The sequence below is a fragment of the Schistocerca gregaria genome, chromosome 1 (assembly GCF_023897955.1).
Source record: "Schistocerca gregaria isolate iqSchGreg1 chromosome 1, iqSchGreg1.2, whole genome shotgun sequence".
Lineage (NCBI taxonomy): Eukaryota > Metazoa > Arthropoda > Insecta > Orthoptera > Acrididae > Schistocerca > Schistocerca gregaria.
In genome coordinates, this window is record NC_064920.1 from 516,271,960 (window position 1) to 516,281,143 (window position 9,184).

General features: G+C 43.2%; 1 pseudogene; it reads left to right on the forward strand.

Annotated features, from left to right (window-relative positions):
* The first annotated feature begins 4,922 nt into the window (after nt 1–4,922).
* LOC126289930 (5S ribosomal RNA) lies at nt 4,923–5,040 on the forward strand (annotated as a pseudogene).
* The last annotated feature ends 4,144 nt before the right edge of the window (nt 5,041–9,184 follow it).

Genomic DNA, 9,184 nt, shown 5'->3' on the forward strand with positions numbered 1-9,184 from the left:
ACGGCCTAACGGTGTGCGGGACCGTAGCCCAGCTTCATGGAGACGGTTGCGAATGGTCCTCGCCGATACCCCAGGAGCAACAGTGTCCCTAATTTGCTGGGAAGTGGCGGTGCGGTCCCCTACGGCACTGCGTAGGATCCTACGGTCTTGGCGTGCATCCGTGCGTATCTGCGGTCCGGTCCCAGGTCGACGGGCACGTGCACCTTCCGCCGACCACTGGCGACAACATCGATGTACTATGGAGACCTCACGCCCCACGTGTTGAGCAATTCGGCGGTACGTCCACCCGGCCTCCCGCATGCCCACTATACGCCCTCGCTCAAAGTCCGTCAACTGCACATACGGTTCACGTCCACGCTGTCGCGGCATGCTACCAGTGTTAAAGACTACGATGGAGCTCATTATGTGACGGCAAACTGGCTGACACTGACGGCGGCGGTGCACAAATGCTGCGCAGCTAGCGCCATTCGACGGCCAACACCCCGGTTCCTGGTGTGTCCACTGTGCCGTGCGTGTGATCATTGCTTGTACAGCCTTCTCGCAGTGTCCGGAGCAAGTATGGTGGGTCTGACACACCGGTGTCAATGTGTTCTTTTTTCCATTTCCAGGAGTGTAGATCCCTCTGCCTGTACGGTAGCTTCCTTTCACGCTTACTGATTGCGATAGGAACAGTCCATCACCATGGCAGCAACAAGAAAGAAACGATGCAAAGAGAATGCGAATGTACGCAAATAATTTCTTTTTGATCTCTGCATTTGTGCCTACTTTAATTAGTACAACTGCATGTCCAAAAGACAATAAGGAAAGAAGAAATGGGTATGTGAATGTGAGGAAAAAAAACGACATACTCCGTATTAATTTACACTCTAAAATGCGATATCTCTTGCGGCGAAACATTAGTTAACAAAGTGTAGCGGGACGATGTTCAAGACATGACTGAAAATACGTTCACTAAATAGAGATAAGAACATCTATGATTGACATGTCATCTAAAGTAGACATACAATTTTAAAATGTTAGAAATAAGGAAATGAAGTAATACAGAATGCTATGCTTGTAACATACATTGTTGTCCTACATTGTTTAGCTCTAGTATTTACAGGGTCACAGAGAAAGCACCCTAGGTTTTGGAGGGAAAAGGCGTAATTGTAATGATCTGCACTAAAATAGAAACAAGAAGCACAACTTAGGGAAAAATAATGTAATGTGTGTTCCAGCTCACAATTGACATTGAAGCAGATAGTTCCTGTAACTTAGTATGGGCAGAGGCTATATTCGACAACCGGAATAAATTAATAACTGGCTCCTTTTACCGACGCCCGGTCTTAGATGAAACAGTTGCTGAACAGTTCAAAGAAAACTTGAGTCTCATCATAAATAGGTACCCTACTCATACAGTTGGCAGTGACTTCAATCTACCATCCGTCCGTTGACAAAAATACATTTTCAGACCCTATTGTAGATAGAAAACCACTTCCGTAATTTTTCTAAAGGCTTTTTCTAAAACTATTTTGAACAATTAGTTCACCAGTCCATTCAAATTGTAAATGGTTACCAAAACACACTTGACTTCTTAGCCACAAATAATTCTGAGCATCACGACGGATACAATGATTAGTGAACACAGAGTCGTAGCGAGGCTCAGTTCCGTAACAAAGAAATTCATCAAAAGTAAACGCGAAATATATCTATTTATGAAAGCAACTAAAAATTCGGTTGGCGTCTTTCTAAGAGACAGTCTCCAATCCTTCCAAACTATGTAAGAGAAGACCATATGTGGCTTAAGTTCAAAGGAATAATATCAACAGCACTCGAGAGATTCATAACAAGCAAATGAAAGAGACGGAACTGATCCCCCGTGGAACACGAAACACGACAGAAAGCAGTTGCAGGAACACCGAAAAAGACAAGTATAATTTAGACGAACGCAAAATCTCCAAGATCGGCGAAATTTTACTGAGGCTCGAAATTTGGTGCGGATTTCACTGCGAGATGCATTTAATAGTTTCTACAACGAAACTCTCTCTAGAAATGTGGCGGAAAATCCAAAGAGATTCTGGTTGTATGTTAAGTAAATCAGCGGAAAGGCTCAGTAAGCGATGAGGAAGAGGAGGACGGGGAAACAAGGGACCCAACGCTTCGTAGCAGGTAAAACCGTGGCAGATGTCCGCACACCAGAACATCGGCTGCGCTACTCACTCCGTTTCGGTCGTTCCGGAGGGCCGGTCGTTTATCTTTGTTTCGGGCATTCTGAAGGTCCGGTCACGCAACTCCGTTTCGCGCATTATTCAGAGACAGACACGTTGTGCTCTATATTGGAAGTTGTCAGAAAAGTTACCATACAATTAAGAAAGCTGTGTCGAGTGTTGTAAAAGATAGTATTAAATGTGATTATTTAAAATTTAACAAAACAGGATACAGTAATACGTGTCGCCTTCCATCACTGTCAGTATTACATATGTTGACCTCTGTAGGTATAGAGACTAACCTGGGCAAGTGGTATCCCATAAAAAGCGCAATCACAGGTTCAAGATGACAGCACAGCAGCCTACGCCGAAGAAGATTCCACAACTGATGAACTGTATTCTGCGCTGGGGACACAAATTTAGAAGACGACAGGTCAGTGGAAAGAACGATTAGGGACTCTTATTCAATCTCTCCAGCTTCCAGATCTGGCTTCCGAAGTACACGATGAATTTATATAGGGCCAGCACACATCCCTGTACTGGAAGCTTCGCCTGAACGTGCACGACTATCCCAGCAGGTATATACCAACATTAAACGTGGTAAACTTCCAGCTAGCTATATTGATATGTGGTTCTGGACACACACACGGGGTGTCCCATTTATCTTGACCACCCTAAATAACTGTTTGTCTAGATGAAAATTACAAAATGTTTCAAGTAAATTTTCTTCCGCAGCCAGTGGGACATCAATCAGCATGATTTCCTTCGTTGTAGCTTTGTTTTTTACAAACATATGAACAGCGGTATGGCTTTTTTAAATGGCAACCTGTATTTTTTATTCAGTAGTTCATTTCCTCTCCTAAAGACCTATTCAAAAATATATCACAGTGTACTATTCACTGAAACACAACGTTATTAATTACATAACACAACATTGACGTTGATGCTCTCAGCGCTTAGTGCAGGTACTCGGGGTAATGGAACACATCCACGAGCTGACGTTGACAGAGGACAAATGTAACCACAAGTAAAATGCACACCCGTCATTCCGTCAACCATGGTTAGTTGAAGAGTTGTGTGAGTAGAATGTACACCAACGAAGAGAAGGTAGAAATGCTACTCATCTATGGGAAATGTAAGTTAGCAGAACGGTAATTGCAGTACTGTTTTCTTATGTACAGGTACATGTAGTACAGTAGTTTAGTCCTTTTAAATACTGTTGTGTAGAGTAGGCTTACAGTAAAGGCTATTCGTCCTATAAACTGCATCGACATAACGTTTCTTTTATTGTTGTTGTTGTTGTTCTTGAAGGTAGGCGAAATGCTACGCAGGCAGCGGAAATGTACGGAGAGCGATATCCTGACAAGAACCAACGTTCCCGACGGATGTTTTCTCGTGTTGTTGCTACGCTTCAGGAAACGGGAAGTTTCAACCCACGACAACGCAATCGTCGTAGCACTCGCCCAGACGAAGCTACCGAAGTTACTGTTTCCCCTTCCGTTGCTATGAATCCACATGTGAGCACACGACGGCTTGAACACGAGATTGGCATTCCTAAAACCAGTGTACATTGTATTCTTACACGTCACCGGTTCCATCCATACTATGTACACCTACAACAAGAACTGCAGGGGAATGATTTCCATAATCGAGTACAGTTCTGTCATTGGGCACAGCAGCAAATCTTCGCCAACCTGAAATTCTTCTCCAATGTTCCATTTACCGATGAATGTTCCTTCTAGAACAAATGACAGGTACATACGACGAATATCCATTATTGGTCCGACAACAATCCACGATGGCTTAGACAGGTGGAACATCAGCGTCGATGGAGAGTTAACGTGTGGTGTGGGATGCTTGGTACTATAATTATTGGCCCATATTTCATCAGTGGTAGTCTAAGCGGCACTGCGTATGCCAGCTTCCTTAGACGAATTATTCCTCCTCTCTGAATGAAGTTGCGCTAAGAACCAGAATGCTTACGTGGTATCAACACGATGGATGTCCAGCACATAATGCCTGCGTGTACGTCGTGTTCTGTACCGAAGGTATCCTGCCAGATGTATTGGTCTAGGAGGGACAGTTATTTGGCCTGCTAGGTCTTCTGATTTAAATCCTGTGGACTTTTTTCTTTGGGCATGCATTAATGACTTTGTCTGTCGCGATATTTCAACGACTCCTCAGGACATGCAGAAACGAAACGTGGTTTCTTGTATTTCTCTTCAGCATGCAACACTGGAAGCAGTAAATAATTCTTTCATTCACCGAGTGCACCAGTGTATCGATGTGCAGGGTCACAACTTCGAGCACCTTTGAATGTTATACTCTTTGGCAATGGTACAGGAGAGTCAAAGTGAATTTTGTGTTATATTTTTACTTGGTTTTCATTTGTTTTCTGACAACTCCAGCGAGTTCACGAGTTTGTAGACCCGGGCTCAAAGTCAGTGAGGTGTTCTGTAGTTAATAATGTTGTGCTTCGGTGAATGGTATACAAGTTTGAATAGGTCTTTAGGAGAGGAAATGAATTACCGAATAAAAAATACAGGGTGCCATTTAAAAAAAGTCATATCGCTGTTCATATCTTTGTAAAAAAACGAAGCTACAACGAAGGTAATTATGCTGATTGATGTCCCCCTGACGGCTAAAGAACATTTGCTTGAAACATTTTGTAATTTGCATATGTACAAACAGATATTTAGGGTGGTGAAGACAAATGGGATACCCTATATATGAGTGGGCAATGGCCTTGCCGCAGTGGATACACCGGTTCCCGTCAGATCACCGAAGTTAAATAGTGTCGGGCGTGGCTGGCACTTGGATGGGTGACCTTCCGGGCCGCCGTGCGCTGTTGCCGTTTTTCGGGGTGCACTGAGCCTCGGGGTGCCAATTGAGGAGCTACTTGACCGAACAGTAGCGGCTCCGGTCAAAGAAAACCATCGTAACGACCGGGAGAGAGGTGTGCTCACCACACGCCCCTCCTATCCGCATCCTCAGTGCTATATATGAGTAAGGACGGCTCTAGGAACATTCAATTCAGATGCACCATATCTTCCAAACCCCTGCGGGTTTTGCGAATGGGACCCATGGATGAGTGCGCTACTTGCGAGTGTCAGGTTGAGAATTAGGGTGGGCGGGAAGCGCGTCTGCATGGCTGAGGCGGCTAAGGTAATCATTATAGAGAAGTGGAATATCTGGATCCGAGTCCCAGGGTGGCATAAATTTTCAGCCTTCACCATTGATTTATTTCAATCGTTGAAGGTGGTTGAAGTCCCGATTTCTCGTAATATACATTAGTCCCAATTGTGTAACTCACGAAATAACGAGCTATGGAATTTCAGTAGCTCATCGCACCTGAGGGTAAGAGAAAATAAGTCCAAACATTCACCATCAGAAAAAGCTCAGATCGTACTTGCATCCATTCTCTTTTGAGGCCCGTTCCTGTGTACTTTGCAGAATTATAATCCACTGACTTAGTCGCTCATTTTTTTGGTCGGCTTGCGTAATCGTCTGCTTGTTGATTAGACGTTCTCCGAGAGCAAGGATGTTACAGATATGGAAAATAGTTGTCTGATCCACCAGTAACACTTACTGTGAGAACTCCCTTATATGGCGACCCAGTGTATCATCCTCAAAAATCTCAATGGGCATTACCATTCGCGGGAACACAAATGTCTATGCCAACTCCCAATAATAGGCCCATCAGGGGCTAAACGGCACCACCACATCTCCGTCATCTTTCCTATCAAGACCAAAGGTTTAGATTGCGAGATCTAAACCCATCAAAGAATAAGCACCTAAACAATTGTAAACTACATCCGTTGCCTGAATACGGGCTGAACGCTCGACTGCTGTACCAAAAAACAGCACAGGTTGACCGGAGCGACTGCGAACAGTACCTGTAGATCGATTACTAACGGCCGCAGCGGCAGCGGGCAGTTGTTTGATGTGGCGCACTCCACAAGCACTCGCGCGAATGAATCGGCCATTAACAAGCAATTCACGTTTGGCTAGTCGCAATTGCAATTACGAGAGGCAATCTGCATGCAGCCCAGCGCTGTGATCGTCCTACAGACTGCCTTTGGACGAACAAGAGTTTCTCTACAAGTTCAGTCCGTTCTTCAGCCTTCCATTAACACGGCGTCGAGTATCAACGTTCCGATTGTGGTGTTTTTCCTCACCCGCAATGTAAACAGTCATCCTGCCAAGTCCAGTACCTCTGGTTTCGGCTCTGCAGTGGTACCCATCGGGTGAGCATTAAAAGCTTTGCACTCTCACTTTCGGGAGAATGCCAAATTCCGCATATTGATCAAAACTTATTACGTATTTATTACTTTTTTGAAATGGAGGTAGGAAATGATCAAGGAACGAAGAGTAATTGTCCTGTCGACATGTTGCGAACTGGAGCAGTACTTACGGCATGCCGGCCTCTGTGGCCGAGCGGTTCTAGGCGCTTCAGTGCGGAACCACTCGGCTGCTACGGTCGTAGGTTCGAATCCTGCCTCGGGCATGGAGGTGTGTGATGTCCTTAGGTTAGTTATGTTTAAGTAGTTATAAGTCTAGGGGACTGGTGACCTCAGATGTTAAGTCCCACAGCGCTTAGAGGCATTTGAACCAGTTCGACTTACGGCATTCGACTTGTGATTGGGAGGAGGAGGTTTCCAATACCAGTTCACGATTTCCCTAAACAGCAGTAGAACAACGTCAAGTTTTCTTTAACGAAATCACGACCGATTTTGTCTTCTTGTCCGTGGGAGTTATTGCTCCACTTCTAGAGGTCTTACCTCACCTTACCCTCTCATATTTTTATGGAGAGCCATAACGTATTCTTTAAAACAAATCATGATATACAATAAGTGATATCCCACACTCGCTGCGTCAGTACCGTCTTGTCAGAAGGTGACAACATCGCGTGGTAGAAATGTTGTTCGATTTTGGTTTAGGAACGAACAGTAAGTTGTTACGGCCAGGCTCTCCGTTGTAGCCGTTATAATACAATGTTTGTTCAGTATATTTAGCAGTCTATATTTCATCCTGTTAACAGTTTCAGTTATATAATAGATAAATAGTTAGTATATATCCAGCATCAGTCAGTATTGACCTTGGCATTGCTCTTGCATCAGCGGCGAGGAGAACTGTTGTCATAGACCTTTCGCAGAGCATTTATGCGATACACTAGACCCTATATCAATGACCCATAATGCCGGAGAGGGAATCTGGGGTCGGAGAAGCCAGCCGAAGGAGGTATTGAAGTAAACTTGTCTACCGCTTCGTCTAGTGTTACTGTTTTTCAGCGTATTTTCACCTAACATGATTACAAGTTTACACGTACTGTGCTGTTTATTTACATGTACATTCTTTATTTTCTGCAAGGAAACAACCGAGCGGTCTAAGGCGCTGCAGTCATGGCCTGTGCGGCTGGTCCCGGCGGAGGTTCGACTCCTCCCTCGGGCATGAGTGTGTGTGTGTGTGTGTGTGTGTTTGTCCTTAGGATAATTTTGGTGAAGTAGTGTGTAAGCTTAGGGACTGATGACGTTAGCAGTTAAGTCCCATAAGATTTCATAAACATTATTTTTTGAAAGGAAACAAGGAATTGCCAGAATTGTAACTGCCTATGATTGGTACGAAACACACCATGGATATTTGTCAAGGTGTGCCAGAATCTTGTTCGTTGATATCATGTTTGCATTGAGGTTGATGGCCGTCAGTTTCAGCACTTCTTGAAAGGTTCCATACAAATGGTACGTTCATTGTGTAAATGACGGTATTTACAGTTAACTGTAACTAAAGTAAATAAAAAAGTGCACAGTAATGTGATTTTGTAGTTATTATCCTTTTGAGCTGGCTTCTCCGAACCCAAGTTCCCTACCTCAAATTGTCCTGTGGAGCATCTTCAATGCCTTGTTTAATTTTTGCACGCTGTTACGGAAACACTCCATATATACAATGTGTATTTCTAAATACGTAGTAGTGACGTAAAATAACACATGCAGCGCAAGGCATTGCAATAATTACGAAACATGCTTTACCCATAATATCCGCCATGGTCGAAACTGCGACTCACACGAGCGTCGGCAACGATCACAGATGTTTACCACTAAGATCATGTCCAATGCACGGTGCACCAATCAGTGACCATGGTCTCAATATAAAGTTTTACCCTTTTCTATATGGCAAATAAATTATGAATTTCGTCAAATGTTGCTACTCAAATAAAAAAATATTACTTAAATTTATTTATTGCGGACTATAACCGTAGGGCTATGACGTAGCGTGTAATATGTGCTAAAAGGACTGTCAGTCAACATTGAAACAACATTGTCAAAATCACCTATGCGATACAGTTATTAAAATATGTGTTATGGTGTTGTAACAGGAAGCTGTTTAGGAAACGCTGAAAGGATAGCGTCATATATAAGAAAGCTTCGTTAAAGCCATTTCTACTAAATCCATTTATGTTCTATAGCTCATTTGTGTTCTTTCTGGTCCTCCTCAAATTTTCTAACTCCTCTAGGGTATTCATAATCACCTGTTTCTGCATTATTGGGTTTACAGACATTGCTCTCCTATAGTTATACTGTCCGTACAACAGCTGATGTTCGCTTTAAATGTCAACCTTCTAACTCGAAGCATTTCAGGATTTTGTAAAATTGTTATAAAATTCCTTCCTGTCCACTCAGTACATATTTTTATTGTCATTGGAACTTTATACGCATCAGTAGTAACCAGTTCGTTACTTTAGTTCCCATATAATAGTATGCTCTTTCTTTGACTTCAGTGGTAGATATACATAAAATTTTGATAGTCAAGTTTCAGAATTAGATTCGATACATTCTCTGTAACCAATGGTAATGCAATTGATTTTCAGCATATCATACTGAATGTCTACGTTTCAAGTTATTTTTGTCTTGTCTTCTTACATTATTTCTCTGCGAAATTCGCAAATTACACTGAATATCCAAAGAAACTGGCACACCTGCCTAGTATCGTGTGGGGCCACA